The following is a 16,538-nucleotide window of genomic DNA, read 5'->3' as shown; positions in this document are numbered from 1 at the left end:
AAGGGATGGATTTGCAGGATCATTATAGAAAGATACAAGAAGTAATGAGTTGTAATGATCAGAACACTTTAATATAGTCTGGAATAGTACCATTGGAGGGATTCCTAAATGTGTGTAAGTGAATGTTCTTGATCAGTGTGTTTTTATCCATGGGATGTGGGCATCGCTGGCTAGGCCAGCATTTATTGCCCATCCCTAATTGCCCTTGAGAAGGTGGTGCTGAGCTGCCTTCTTGAACCACTGCAGTCTATGTGGTGTAGGTACACTTGCAGTGTTGTTAGGAATGGAGTTCCAGAATTGTGACCCCAGCGATAGTGAAGGAATGATGATATATTTCCACGTCAGGATGGTGAGTGGCGTGGAGGGGAACTTCAAAGTGGAGGATGTTTCATTGGGTGAGCATTTACAGAGATCATATCAGATTTAGGATAATTATGGAAAAGAGCAAGGTATAATCGAGTTTAAAAATACCTAACCATTCAATGAGTTGAAAAAGGATCTGGCCTAGGTTGATTGGAATCAAACATTGATAGGCAGAACAGTAATTGAACAAAGGACGGCCTTCAGTGAGATGGTTCAGGTACACAGCAGAAAGATTCCTATGTCATGGAAAGGAAAGGCATAAACTAGAGCTTCTTGGATGACAAAAGATATAGAGGTTAATATTAGGCAGAAGAAAGAGAATTGGGGCAACTGCAAGGTTCATAATACAGAGGAGAACCAAACTGAATGTTGAAAGTATAGAAGAAATCTAAAGAGAATAAGGGGCAAGAGAGAACATGAGAATAGATTAACTGCTAAAATGAAGTATTTTCTAAACACAAACATTGAAGAATTGGGCCAGTAAAAGCCCATAAAGGAGGGTTTGAATTTTCCAGGTCCACTAGTGTTGGGCTGGGATGCAGGAGGGCTGGCAATGTGGTGGGGGAAGTTGCTACGAGGGGAGCCCAGTGTCTTCCTGCCACCATGGCAAATTGCCATTGGGCACCTCAGCAGCTCAGCTGTCTTAGTTAGCCCTAATTAAGGGTCACCTCCACCACCACAGGCAATTTTCCTGTGTTGGGAGGACCCTCAGTCACATGGAGACTGCCAGGTAAACCTTGATGACCTCCCAGCAGGTTCCTGGGTGCAGGGATGGCTTTGTTTATGGGCACTCCCTGGCTCGTGGAGGGGCCACTCCAGCTGAACCTGAACCAATGGCAATAGTGTCGCTGGAGCACCAGGACACCCTCTTCCCCCCAGTTACTGGGGCCTTCCAGGACCTAGCTTCCGCACTGCTTTTCAAGGGCACTTTGGCTCTGAAGTCCATACATCCCAGAGCTGCAATCTGAGCAGTAGCCACTGCAAGCAGTGGTGTAGCTGAGCTGCTGGCCCAATCAGAGGAGTGGGCTATTGTCCTCAATTGATGGCAGCTTGTTAATTGTCCCTAGCAAAGTGCCACCCATTGAATCGTGGTTGGTTCCTGTTTTGGCCCTGGTGGTGGCATGTCAGCATCCCCCAAACAATTCAGCCCAAGATCATCTTGTGGTGGCAGTGGGCATGGCTGAGACACTAAATGATTGCTTTTCATCTGTTTTCACCAGAGAAGTGGATACTGCCAACGTAGTGGTAAGGAAGAAGGCAAAGCAATTATTGGCTAAGATGAAAATAGATAGAGATGATAAAAGCTTGACAGTCCTCAAAGTAGAAAAGTCACTTCATCCAGATAGGTTGTATTCTAACTTAGAGAGAAGGGTAAAATTGCTCTTTCAATCCTCCTGGGATGTGGTGATGTTGCTGAGGCACTGGAGGTTTACAAATGTTAACAGCCCTGTTTTTTTTAAAAACATGAACTCGGTATAAACCTGGCAACAATTGGCTACCAGCCTAACATTGGCAGTGGGGAAACCTAACCTGGCATTTAGAACAATTCATTCATTCATGTGTGCTCTGCCCAACGGCAGGCCCTTGGTTCATTGCATGCTGATGCTTCATCCTGAGCCATGTTCTTGGACTAATAGATGAAAGTCAGCACAGGTTTATGAATGACAAGTAGAGTTTGACTAAATTGGTCAAATACTTTGAAGTAATAGTGTGTCAATGAGTGTAGTGCAATTCATGTGTGTATAGATTTTCAAAGGGCATTTGACAAAGTGCCACATAATATATTTGTTTACAAGATTAAAGCCCATGGGGTTAAGGCAACAGTGGTAACAAGAATACAAAATTGGCCATGAAACAGCAAACAACGAATCATGGTGAACAGTTGTTTTTCAAACTGGGGACAAGTCTACAGTGTTCTCTGGGGGTATAACTAGTATTTCATGTGAGGTTTAATATAATTCCATGCTTTTCTACACTATGCCACTTGGAATAAAGCCAAGTATATCATGCTTTTATAGTGACCTTCTTTACACTTCTGCCTTCAAAGATTTGTGTACATACACTCCCAGGTTTCTCAGTTGCTGCAATCCTTTAAATTGTCCTAGTTAGTTTATGTTGCCTTTCCTGATTCTAACTACCAAAATCTATCATTTCACATTTGCTGCGTGAAATTTCATCTGCCTTTGTCCTCCTGAAGTCTGTTGTCCGTTGTTCACTACACTTCTGAGTTTTGTCATCTGCAAATTTGAAGTTATACCTAAGTTCAGGTCATTAGTGTATATCAAAAAGAACAGTGGCCCTAATACTGACCTCTGGGGAACACCACTGTATACTTCCCTCCAGCCTGAAAAACAACTGATCATCATTAAGCCCTCTGCATTCTGTTACCTAGCTAATGTCATACCCATGCTGCCACTGTCCTTTAACCCCACGGGCTTTAATTTTACGAACAAGCCCATTATGTGGTCCATTTGAGACCTCGTTCTTTACGGAAAGAAAACAGCACTTCTTTCCTTAATCAGGGAGAAGTTATTTTCAACAGATCGTACCAAGATTATTACTTAGTCTGAGCAACTGTTCGTTTTGTAACACCATTTTAATTAAACCTATGCTATCCCCCCATAGACTGCTTAGTATTGGTGTCTATTTGTTGAATTATTCTTTAGCTAATCATTAAGCCATGAGTTGGAATTTACTCCTGAGCTAATAGCTGAAAAACAACTAGTCAAGATAACAAATATTTTAACTGAGTAGTAGAGCCAAGATCTGTATCCTGTAGAATGACTGATCTAAATTATTGCTCCAAGCTAGATTTAACATTAAAGTTGATTTTCTTTATACATTTAATTTGTATGTCAAGGCTGAATTAATTTTAGATTGCTTTCTTTCTGTATGATCCTTCCTCCTCCTTCCTCAATGTAGTTTTTCCCCCTTCCTCAATGTAGTTCTTCCCCCATATGTAGATTTTCCTCTACATGACCTGGAGTGCTTGGACATTTTTCACTAGAAAATCCAATTTATTTCAATTTATTGACTTCTATTCTGAAGGCGATCAGCTGGATCATACTGCCAGAAAGAAGTTTCTATTCTAAGTTTTCACATTTTCTTCAACTGCTCTTGAAAGAGTCAAGCTCTAGTGAGCTGTGCTGATGGGTATCAGCAGGAGATTTGACAGTGTAGGACATCACAGCCAAATCCAATCCTATTTGTGCACAACATCCATAGTGATGGCATCCAGCAGGAATCTCAATATGGTGATTAAGAGCAGGGGCCAGAGCTGCTATCTTTCTTTCTATCTTGGGCATTGATATTAATTATAGTGCCCTTCCTGAGATTAGTTCAAGTGGCCATAACCTGAAAACCAACCCTCTGATCCATACACCTTAGCTATAGTTACTTTTCCCAATTTAGCTATGGAAGAAACCCTATGAACAAAGATTTAGAAATGATGTACACTGTGATTCCTCTATTTTTCATTGGTATGTGGAGGATCAACAACATTAAAATAGTACGAGCATATCTGAAATGTAAATCCTGAGCCTACCCAACGGTCTCATCTCCTTTCTCTTGGTAGACTACGAATAATGCAGCATTGTATTTGGATGTGTAAGAATGGAGAAACCAAGTCAACCCCTTGCTTTCCTCTAGGGACAAGAAAGTTAACATCCAGGTACAGCAAGTAATTATTGAGGCGGTTGGCATGTTGGCTTCTATTTCAAGGGGATTGGAGCGCAAGGATAAGGAAGCCTTGCTGCATTGGTGCAGGGCTTTGATGAGACCACACCTAGAATACTGTATTCAGATTTCCTTTCCATATTTAAGGAATGATATACTTGGATTGGAGACAATTGCAGCAGAAGTTCACTAGACTGGTTCCTATGATGAAGGACTTATGTTCTCTGGATTTAGAAGAATGAGGGATAACCTCATTACACGTACAAGATTCTAAAAGCCTTGACAGGGTAAACACTGAAAGGTTGTTTTTCCCTGGCTGGGGAATCCGGAACATGGGTAGGCTCAGGATAAGGGGCTGATCATTTGGAACTGAGATGGGAAATTTCTTCACTTGAATGGTTGTGAATCTTTGGAATTCTCTACCCCAGAGAGTTGTGGATGTTCCATCGTTGAATCTATTTAAGGCAAGGATACAGATTTTTAGTGTCTAGGGGAATCAAGGGATCTGGGGAGCGGAAGGGAAAATGGAGTTGCTTCATTGTATTGAATGGCTGAGCAGCTCGAGGGGCTGTAAGGCCTACTCTCCTATTTCTCATGTTCTCTACCATTCGTTCTGTATATTACTTTTATTTCTCCCATGTTGATCGAAAATGCCACATTACTCCAGTAAATAAACAGTCATAAAAAGGGCAGTTTAAAATTTACCAAATAATGTGTTAATTTTTCTCGAATGTTTTAGGTAGGGTTTGACTGCGCTTAAAACATTGGGTACTACTCACTCAAAAAAATTGTCAATCCAAGCATTCTCAATGTTTTCACAATACTTCCTGCTGTCGAATTTTTATTTTCCCCTCCCAGCAGACATCTGGTCTGGAACCCCAGTTGTAGTCCCTCAGAATACAAGACTGTTTGCAATACTGTAGGCAATGGCTTAAAGGATAACTTCAATAAAAGGGCAAGCAGCTGAATATGTTCCACTTTCCCAATGAGGAGTACAGTGTACTGCTCGCACTTACAACTCATTCAGGCAAGAACATTTTTGTGTTTAATTACCTGAGAGGCTGTTGCTGAGATGTGTCATCCATTGCCCCACAAGCAGCATTTAGATGTTGGCTGGAAAGCTGCCAAGAAAATTTGAACTTCTTACCACCTCATGGTAACCTGCCCCAGCTGTCTGGCAGCTGAGCATATGATTCCCATCAATTCTAACTGCTAGATTTATCCGCAGTTGGAACTTGGCTCCCTTCAGCGGGTATATTTGTTGGGTTCTTGGAGGATTATGGCAATAATTGCTTCCTTAAAGAAGGAGAAGGTGTTATCCTACACTGAAAAGTGCATTTTCCTTTGACCAACTCGGGGTCCAGTCTCTCTTGTGGCTGATGGAGGAATATGGACAGTTAAGCAGAACAGGGGATGCTGAGGTGAGAAACAATTCATGGAATCCATCTTTGATTTTGTTTGCTAAGATTAACCTTTTGAATAGGCTAACACCATTACACCACTTTTCGTCACCATCTGTGCAAGTGTGCAGAGGCATTGATAGTTTCATGATGTTTGCTGAATAGCTTATAAGTAGTGGAAAATTGCAGTTAACTTTAACAGGTCCAAGTGATTTCTCCCTGCCTCTATCATGCTGGGTCCTAAATCTGCACTGTTTCTCAATCTAAAAACAATACCTAGTGTCTGTGAGGTCTGAAACCATGTCTCAATTATTTAAAGCCCTCCCTGAAAGGGAACTGTTCCAACCAGACTTCTAGCTGATCGCTGAAGACTAATGCAATTACATAGAAATGACAGGCTATCTAGAAAATGCCATAAAATACACAATGCTTCTACACTTCTGCAGGTGAGTTGATGGAAAATATATACAATAATGAATACTGCACAATGTGTTCAAAGTGTTAATGGAAGCAGGATTTAACAGGTTTTTTTTTCTCCACTAAAATAGGAGTATTTTAAAAGGAAGCTTTTCTTTCTACTAGCTGTCTCTTTTTCTCCTGCTTGTAGTCTTAGCCTCAGCAAGTCTCTGCCCACTTTACATTAGCCTTCCCCTCTTTCCCCCTCCCTGGACTGGCAGGTATTTAAATATGGAGGTTCTTCTCTGCCAGGGATGTACCCAATCAAAGGGTTGCAGGGGAAAAGCCTAGGCCAGTCTGTTGATGGTCGACCAAGTAGTGGGGTGTGTGCATGCTTCTGGTACCAATTGATATATTATGACGAATCAGTCACCACTCACCTCTGTCAGGCCAGAGAGGGACACTGATGCAAGTAATTAGGAAAGCTAATAGAATGTTATCTTTTATTGTGAGGGGAATTGAATACAAAAATAGGGAGGTTATGCTTCAGTTGTGCAGGGCACATCTGGAGTACTGTGTACGGTATTGGTCTCCTTATTTGAGGAAGAATGTAAATGCATTAGAAGCAGTTCAGAGAAGGTTTACCAGACTAATGCCTGGAATGGGTGCGTTACCTTATGAGGAAAGATTGGACAAACTAGGCTTGTATCTGCTGGAGTTTAGAAGAGTAAGAGATGACTTGATTGAAATGTATAAGATCCTGAGGGGCCTTGACAGGGTGGATGTGGAGAGGATGTTTCCTCTTGTGAGAGAATCTAGAACGAGGGGTCACTGTTTAAAAATGAGGGGTCGCCCATTTAAAATGGAGATGAGAAATTTTTTCACTGGGTGGGGTGGGGGGGGTGCGGGGGGGTGGTGTCATGAAAGTTTGGAACTCTCTTCCTGAAAAGGCGGTGGAAGCAGAGTCTTTGAATATTTTTAAGGCAGAGGTGGATAGATTCTTGGTAAGCAAGGGGGTGTTGGTTATCAGCAGTAGGTGGAATGCAGATTTCCGGTTACTATCAGATCAGCCATGATCTTAGTAAATGGCAGAGCAGTCTCGAGGGGCTGAATGACCTACTCCTGCTCCTTGTTTGTACGTTCTAAGTTTTTTAATTTGTAAAGCTGAGGAATTGTAAATTTGCCTTCCTTGAGTTTGTGCTTTGCTTTGTACAAATCAGGATTGGAAATTTTCCTACATTTCATTGAAGTTGCTTAGTCTGGGCTGGAGGGATTGCACTTATAAAATGCACTCCCTAGGGATTCTGCTGAATGAAATGACAACTTTGCCTTGCTGTGTTCAAAAGACAGGTCTTCAGATTTTTTTTCAGGCACCCTCACGGGGCGGTGCCTCCCAACCTGGGCAGAAGAGTTGTGACCGGGTTGTGTGGATTCTGGCTTTCTGTTCTGACACTGAAACAGACTTTCTAATTAGTCTGAAGTTGGCATCAAGCTTCATTCTGTTACTTGTTTTTTGGGTTGGAGCCAAGGCATTGAGAAAAGTAGCTGAAAATTTGGAATACCGAATGTTTTTATAGAATGGCGCAATATTCTTGTGCTCCTGACTTATGGGGAATGGCCACAGGGTCCTTGTTTTGACTTACGCATCTGCCTTTTGTTTCCTCTTTTGGTTTTGAATTAACGCAAGGTGAAGAGAGATCGGATATATAATTATTTGGACAGCCAAGGGCTGATTAAGGATAGTCAGCTTGGCTTTGTAAATGGTAGGTCGTGTTTAACGAACCTTGTAGAGTTTTTCGAGGAGGTTACCAAGAAAGTAGATGAAGGAAAGGCTGTGGATGTTGTCTACATGGACTTTAGTAAGGCCTTTGCCAAGGTCCCACATGGGAGGTTAGTTCAGAAGGTTCAGACACTTGGTATCCATGGAGAAGTTGTAAACTGGATTTGAAATTGGCTGTGTGGGAGAAGACAGAGAGTGGTAGTGGATGATTGCTTCTCAGACTGGAGGTCTGTGACTAGTGGTGTGCCTCACGTGTTGGGACCATTGTTGTTTGTTGTCTATATCAATGATTTGGATGATAATGTGGTGAATTGGATCAGCAAGTTTGCTGATGACACTAAGATTGGAGGTGTTGTGGACAGCGAGGAAGGCTTTCAAAGCTTGCAGAGAGATCTGGACCAACTGGAAAAATGGGCCAGAAAATGGCAGATGGAATTTAATGCAGAAAAGTGTGAGGTGTTACATTTTGGAAGGTCAAACCAAGGTAGGACATACACAGTAAATGGTAGGGCACTGAGGAGTGCAGAGGAACAAAGGGATCTGGGAGTTCAGATACATAGTTCCCTGAAAGTGATGTCACAGGTAGACAAGGTTGTAAAGAAAGCATTTGGCATACTGGCCTTCATAAATCAAAGTATTGAGTATAGGAGTTGGGGTGTTATGGTGAGGTTGTATAAGACATTGGTGAGGCCAACTTTGGAGTATTGTGTGCAGTTCTGGTCACCTAACTACAGAAAGGATATCAGTAAGATTGAAAGAGTGCAGAGAAGATTTACTAGGATGTTGCCGGGTCTTAAGGAGTTGAGTTACAGGGAAAGATTAAACAGGTTAAGACTTTATTCCTTGGAGCATAGAAGAATGAGGGGAGATATGATAGAAGTTTACAAATTTATGAGGGATATAGACAGAGTAAATGCGAGGAGGCTCTTTCCATTTAGATTAGGAGAAATAAACACGAGAGGACATGGCTTTAGGGTGAAAGGGGAAAGGTTTAGGGGGAACATTAGGGGGAACTTCTTCACTCAGAGTGGTAGAGTGTGGAACAAGCTACCATCTGACGTGGTAAATGCGGGCTCACTCTTAAGTTTTAAGAATAAATTGGATTGATAATGGATGGGAGAGGTCTGGAGGATTATGGACTTGGTGCAGGTCAATGGGACTAGTGAAATAATATTTCGGCACAGACTAAAGGCCTAAATGGCCTGTTTTCTGTGCTGTAGTGTTCTATGGTTCTAACAAATGTTTCACAGGGAATAAAAAACAAGTGTCAGCTTAGTTTAGTAGCAGCACCCGGGCCTCTGAGTCAGGCATCATGAGTTCAGGCTAGAGAATTGAGCATGCAATCTCGGCCAAATTCCAGTGCAGTGCTGAGGGAATGTGGCATCGTTGGAGGTGTTGTTTTTCCTTTTAAATGAGATTCTGGCTGCCCCTCAAGTAGTTGAAAAGGTGCTATTTAGAGAAGAGCAGGAGAGTTCCATAGGTGTCCTAGGTAACAATTGCCCTCGTTCAAAATCGCTAAGCAAATTAAATGTTCAGTTAGCATATTGTGTGACTTTGAACTCTTAGTTGCAAATAGAAGTGATTTGTACTCCATGGAAGGGCTGAGGGGTGATTTGATTGAGGTTTTTAGGATTTTGATAAGATTTGATATGGTAGATAGAGGCATATATTTTTCTGCGGTCGAGGAGCCTATCATGAGATGTAACCTTCCTGTCCTCCTCTCTTGTTCCCCAGTCATGTTCTCTCCTTCCTCCTCTTCCCCACACACTTCCACCACCACCGCCCCCCCCCCCCCCCCCCCCCCCCGCCCCCCCCAAACTGCATGCTGTATTTGCAACCAAACAGTTGCACTGCAAAAGTAATCCATGGGTTGTATGACCATTGGGCCATTCTGAGAATGTGATGAGCTATGTTAATGCAACTTTGTTCTTTGTTCCTACTGTTGCTAGACCTCGTTAGTTAATTTGATAGCTATTTAGTAACAGTGTTTTCAATAAGAATTTAGTAAAGTGTAATAGAAATGTGTAGAATATTCAGTTGAGCAGTGAAAAACACTAGAGTACCATGCATATCTTTCCAAGCTTGTGTTGCCCAGATAGTGTGTGTACAAATTGGCCAATACTTTACTAGGAGTAATATGAGGTGATGAGCGAGTCTATGATAAACACATTGCACAACACTGAACCACGTTGGCTTTAATGTAATTTGAGTCCTCCCAGTGTAGTGGTATTCATACACCAATTATGCTGACACCTACAGAGATTTAAATAAAAGTACATCATCCTGATACCTTTTATAAAAATCAAAGTTTTTTGCTCCGATATGCTTAATTCCTCCATTTTCCGCATTCAAAGGTTCATCTTCTGCCAACTCCAGCATGATGCCACCACTAAACACATCTTGCCCTCCATGCACCACCCCCAGCCGTCAGTATTCCGTGCACTCCCATGCAATTGCAGAAGGTGCAACACCTGCCCCTTTATCTCCTCACTCCTCATCGTCCAAGGCCCCAAACACTCCTTTCAGGTGAAGCAGCACTTCACTTGTACCTCCTTCAGTTTGGCTTACTGTATTCCCTGCTCCCAATGCGGTCTTTTCTACATTGGAGAGACTAAACGCAGACTGGGTGACCACCTTGCGGAACACCTTTGCTCAGTCCACAAGCATGACCTAGACCTTCCTGTTGCTTGCCATTTCAACGCACCAATTTGCTGTCATGCCCATATGTCCATCCTTGGCCTGTTGCAATGTTCCAGTGAAACCCAACGCAAACTGGAGGAACAGCACCTCATCTTCCGATTAGGCACCTTACGACCTTCTCGATTTAACATTGAGTTCAACAACACCAGACCATGAACGCACACCTCCCTCTTCATCCCCCTTTTTAATGCAATTTTTAAAATTTATGTATTGATTTTAAATTTTATTTTACACTTTTTTAAATCCTTTTTCCCCAACCACACATCCACCCCACCCACAAACAGGGCCACCTGTCACTTGCCTTTATGTTTTGCTTTCACAGAGTGCTGACCCTTGTTTTGCTATTAACACTTTCTGCTATCTTACCTTTATGCCACTTTCAGCACCTTCTTTACTTGTTACCACTACCATTAACACTCCCTTTGTCCTGTGTCCATGGCATCTTTGTCAATCTATCCTTAGCTGTCACCTACCCCTCACTTTCTATTGTGTCCCACCTGCTCCACTCCCTCTTAAACAGTATAAAACACATCACATTTCTACTTCTCTTTAACTCTGAAGAAGTCGTATAGACTGAAAACATTTCCCTCTCCACAGATGCTGCCAGACCTGCTGAGTTTTTCCAGCATTTTCTGTTTTCATTTTACTTTTCAGATCCTTAGTATTTCTTCCTCTACTTAACCCTACACACATTTATTCCTCGAGCGAAAACAGATCAAAGAACTATTTTTAAACTATTTTTCACAACTTATTATGACTTTGCCTTGTGCAATATTCAGGATTTATCCTGCCTACACCATTTAATAATTTTTCCTCCATGTGACCTTTCTACCACCTTAACCACCAGCTTTTCTGGAAGTTAATTTTATTCTCCTCTTTCCTCATAACACAGCCATTACCATGTCTTATATGTTTTTGAGCTGCTTTGATTGTAGCCTGACCAACACATTGCAAAGCTCCATCATAGCCTCCATAACTCATATTCTTCTTCCAAAAATCATTGTGTAGGCAGAAATTCCAAACTGCTTTCATTTTCACTCCTAATATAATTAAATTATTAAAACCTCAATTTTACAATTTTCTGTCGCTCGAGCTATTAGCCTTTGGATTTCTAATCCACCACCATAACCACAAGGCTACTATATTCATTCTGGCTGTAAAACTCTGCATTCTGTTACATTTAATAACTTTACCACATTGTCCAGATATTAAATGATGAGTTAACAATCACTTCCAGGCCCTTTTGAGTAACATTCTGCTCATCTGATTTGAAATCCTACGCTTGATATGGCATTTGTTACCAGAAGGTCTGAAGAGACAGTCTTTACAGTGCTGGTGACTCCATAAATTACAGACACATCCAATCCAGTTCACAGGAAGTTACTTTAGGCCATTCACTAAAGCACACCCTTTAATCTACAGACCCAACCCTTATCTTAAGACTCCTTTTCTTGAACCATATGGTTACCCAATTTTGCTCCCTTGTAACTTGAATGACCAAAATTGTAAATCAGAAATTGAGATGAGAATCATAAATTCCTCCACAAAAATCAGTGTGGGTTGTTTTGCATCCTATGGCTAGCAGTTTTTAAAGTGTTGTTACACCAGTTTTATACTTTGTGAGGGGTGTTGCTAATTCTAGGCAAGTACCAAACAGGTGTCAATCCTCAGCCATCACCATGAATTCTTGGCTTTGTGATACAGGAATGTGTACAATACCCAAGGGATCTTTTTGTGGCTAACTAAGGAAGTTAAGGATAGCATCAAGGTGAAAGAAAAGGTCTAGAATGTTGCGAAGATTAATGGCAGGCCAGAAGTTTGGGAAAACTGTAGAAAGCATCAAAGATTGACTTAAAAACAGGGATAAATTAGAATATGAGAGTAAACTAGTAAGAAATATTAAGATAATAAAAGCTTCTACAAGTGTACAAAAAGGAAAAGAGTAGCTGATGTAAGCATTGGTCCCTTAGAGGATGAGACTGGGAACTTGAAGGGAAGCCAGGAAATAGAGACTTTGAGCAAGTATTTTGTAACTGGCTTCACAGGAGAAGACGCAAAAAGCACCCCAAGAATAGTCGAAAATCAAGAGGCAAAAGGGAGGGAGGAACTAGATCTCTATCACTAGAAAAAAGTACTGGGAAAACTAATAAGGCTAATGGCTGACAAGTCCCCTAGACCTGATTGCCTGGGTTTACTTAGGGCTTTAAAAGAAGTGGCTGCAGAGATGGTGTGTCTACAAACATCCACCCCCTCCACCACCAACACAGTGACAGCAGTATGTACCAGAAAATGCACTGCAGGAGCTCACCAAGGCTCTTTAGGCAGCACATTCCAAAGCCACAACTGCCATCTAGAAGGACAAGAGAAACAGACACATGGGAACACCACCACCTGGAAGTTCCCCTCCAAGCCACACACCATCCTGACTTGGAAATATATCGACATCCCTTCACTGTCACTGGGTCAAAACCTTGGAAACCCTTCCCTAATGGCATTGTGGGTGTAACTACACCTCATGAATTGCAGCAGTTTAAGAAGATAGCTCACCGCCACCTTCTCGAGGATAATTAGGGATGGGCGATAAATGCTGGCCTAGCCAGTGACGCTCAAGTCCCATGAATTAACAAAAAAAATTAGTTGTAATCTTCCAAAATTTCCTAGATTAGGGAAAGGTCCCAGTGAATTGGAAAACCACAAATGAAACACCTCTATTCAAGAAAGATGGGAGATAGAAAGCAGGAAACCAGGCGATTTTGCCTAACGTCTGTCATTAGGGAAATGCTGGAGTCCATTATTAAGGAAATAGTAGCAGGACGTTTAGAAAGTCATAATACAATCAGGCAGAGTCAACATGGTTTTATGAAATGGAAACTGAGGATGTAGCATGCAGGGTGGATAAAGGGGAACAAGTGACTGCAGTATACTTGGAGTTCCAAAAGACATTCAGTAAGGTGCCACATAAGAGGTCACTACACAAGATAAGAGCTCATGGTGTTGGGTATGATATATTAGTATGGATAGAGGATTGGTTAAGTAACAGAAAACAGAGTTGGGATAAATGCGTCATTTTCAGATTGGCAAACTAACTAGTGAGGTGCTGCAGGGAGCAGTGCTGGGGCATTCGCTATTTAACATCTGTACTAATGACTTGGATGACGGGACTCGGTGCATTGTAGCCAAATTTGCTGATAATACAAAAATAGGAAAGCAAGTTGTGAAGAGGGCACAGAATTTGCAGAGGGGTATAAACAGGTTAAGTGAGTGGGAAAAAATTTTGAAGATGGAATATAATGTGGGAAAATGTGAGGTTGCCCACTTTGCAGGAAGAATAGAAAAACACAATATTATTTAAACGGAGAGAGACTGCAGAATGCTGCAGTGCAGAGGGATCGAGGTGCCCTTAGGAACGTTGGCCTACTCGTCCTATCAGCCTGTCGAGCCTGCGATCATTGCTGATCATCCACCTCAATGCCTTTTCCCCACACTGTCCCCATATCCCTTTATATCACTGGTATTTAGAAATCTGTCAATTTCTACTTTAAACATACTCAATGACTGAGCTTCCTCAGCCCTCTTGGCTAGAGAGTTCCAAAGATTCACAACCCTTGGCTAAAAAAATTCTTCTCACCTCAATCCTAAGTGGCTTCTCCCTGATTTTGAAATTGTGCCTCCCCAATGAAGGGAAATATCTTACCTGCATCTACCCTGTCTATCCCTTTAAGCATTTTGTAGGTTGCAATGAGATCACTTCATTCTTCGAAACTCTAGGCCCAGTATCTCCAGTTTCTCTTCATAGGACAGTCCCGCCATCCTGGGAACAAGTCTGGTGAGCCTTTGTTGCATTCCTTCTGTGGCAATAATACCCTTCGTAAGGTAAAGGAACTAAACCTGCACACACAACTCCAGGTGCGGCCTAACCAACATTCTATTCATCAATTGAAGCAAGACTTCGCTACACCAGTACCCAAATCCTCTTATGATTTAAAAAAAATTCTTTCTTCCTCCAGCTCTCCACAAGAGAAAAGGAACACACGTCAATGACAGAGAGCAGCTGCTAAAAGCAACACTCAAAGTCTGTTTCCTGCTCAGAAGAGCAGGAGGATATTAAGGAAGGCAAATGGAATTTTGGCATTTATTGCTAAAGGAGTGGAGTATAAAAATAGGGAAGTGTTGTTGCAACTGTACAACCTGGAGCATTGTGCACAGTTTTGATCCCCTTACTTGAGGAAGGATGTAGTTGCATTGGAGGCAGTTCAGAGGAGGTTCACTAGATTGATTCCAGAGATGTGGGGATTGTCTTATGAGGAGAGATTGAGCAGTTTAGGCCTATACTCGCTAAAGTTTAGAAGGATGAGAGGAGATCTAATTGAGGTATATAAGATGCTAATGGGGATAGACAAAGTAGATGTGGAGTGGATGTTTCCCCTTGTGGAGCATTTCAGAACGAGAGGCCATAGTTTTAGGGGTGGTAGATTTAAATCAGAGATGAGGAGGAATTACTTTTTCTCAAAGGGTCATGAATCTGTGGAATTCTCAGAGTGCAGTGAATGCCGGGACGCTGAATAAATTTAAGGAGGAGATAGACAGATTTTGAATTAGTAATGGGTTGAAAGGTTATGGGGAGAGGGCGGGAAATTTGAGTTGAGGCCAAAATGAGATCAGCTTTGATCGTATTGAATGGCGGGGCAGACTCAAGGGGCTGAATTGCCTACTCCTGCTCCTAGGCCTTACTTTCTTATTATGTAAGAGAATGCTATAAATCTTCTTCATGTTTTGTGAGACCAAACACTCTAGAAACACATTTCTCAAGAGAAAAACTATAGAAATGATCCTTAAGAGTATAGTCCATTAGCATTCCTAATTGCTTGCTGCATGTTAGCCTTCAGTGACTTATTGACAAAGACATCCAGGTCCCTTTGTACATCTAAACTTTCTAATCTCTTACCATTTAAGAAATACTGTGCACATCTGTTCCTCCTACCAAAGTGGGTAACCTCACATTTTTCTACATTATATTCCAATAACCCCATTTTTTCCACATTATATTCTTTGTACATGAATCACAAAATGCATGCAGGTACAGTAAGAAATTAGGAAGGCAAATGGCTTTTATTGCAAGGGAGATGGAGTACAAAAATAGCTGTGTCTTGGTACAATTCAGTCCCTCCACTACTGATGCATAGTGGCAGTAGTGTGTACCATCCACAAGATACACTGCAGGAACTCACCAAACCGCCTTAAACAGCACCTTACAAGCCCACAACCATGACCATCAGAAGGACAAGGGCAGCAGACACATGGGAACACCACCACCTGGAAGTTCTCACCATCTCAACTTGGAACTATATCGCTATTCATTCACTGTTGCTGGGTCTAAATCCTTGAGCTGCCTCCCTAACAGCGCTGTGGATGTACCTACACCAGATGGACTGCAGTTGTTCAAGAAGGCAGCTCACCACCACCACCTCAAGGGCAATTAGGGGATGGCCCAGCCAGCGACACCGGATCCCATGGATGAATATTAAAAAAAACGTACACGGTATTGGTGAGATCACACTTGGAGTACTGTGTACAGTTTTGATCTCTTGAGATATACTGTACTTGCATTTATATACTGTACCTGCACTGGAGGCAGTTCAAAGAAAGTTCATTAGGTTGACCCCTGCACTGAAGGGGTTTTTTGTGGAAAGGTTGTGCACATTGGGCTTCGGAATTGGAAGAACGAGCTCATTGGAGTTTAGAAGAATGAGGGTGTGATCTTTATAGAAACATATAGGATTCTGTAGATGTTGAGAGAATATTTCCCCTCGGCGGGATGAAAATCTGAAATTGGGGGGAGGTGGGCACAGTTTCAAAATAATGGATCTCCCTTTAAGACTGAGGTGAGAAAGAATTTCTTCTGAGGGTTATTAATCTTCAGAATTCTCTTTCCCAGAGAGCACAGGAGACTGGGTCATTGAATATATTCAAGGCTAAGTTAGACAAATTTTTGATCCACGAGGAAGTCAAAAGCTATGGGTGGGGCGCAACATGAAAATGGAGTTAAGGCCACAATCAGATCTTATTGAATGGCAGAGCAGGCTTGAGGACCAAATGGCCCACTGCTTCCATATCTTATGACTTAAGATTCTGTAGCTCATAATTCAGGGTAGAGAAAGAATATTCAATAGTGAGTAATTATGAAACAAATTTTCTAGGATTCCAGATCTTTCAATGCTTTGGGT

The 16,538-nt window shown here is 41.9% G+C and overlaps 1 protein-coding gene and 2 pseudogenes across 2 annotated transcripts in view; 1 reads left to right on the top strand and 2 right to left on the bottom strand.

The window, feature by feature from the left end:
- phaf1 (phagosome assembly factor 1) overlaps positions 1-16,538 on the top strand; it is an 82,911-nt gene that overhangs the window by 36,594 nt on the left and 29,779 nt on the right. The gene's annotated exons all lie outside the window — the stretch shown is intronic.
- Positions 14,311-14,407, bottom strand: LOC121280645 (annotated as a pseudogene).
- Positions 15,043-15,162, bottom strand: LOC121280646 (annotated as a pseudogene).

The sequence above is a fragment of the Carcharodon carcharias genome, chromosome 7 (genome assembly GCF_017639515.1).
Source record: "Carcharodon carcharias isolate sCarCar2 chromosome 7, sCarCar2.pri, whole genome shotgun sequence".
Classification (NCBI taxonomy): Eukaryota; Metazoa; Chordata; class Chondrichthyes; order Lamniformes; family Lamnidae; genus Carcharodon; species Carcharodon carcharias.
This window is presented reverse-complemented; position numbering and strand designations above follow the sequence as displayed.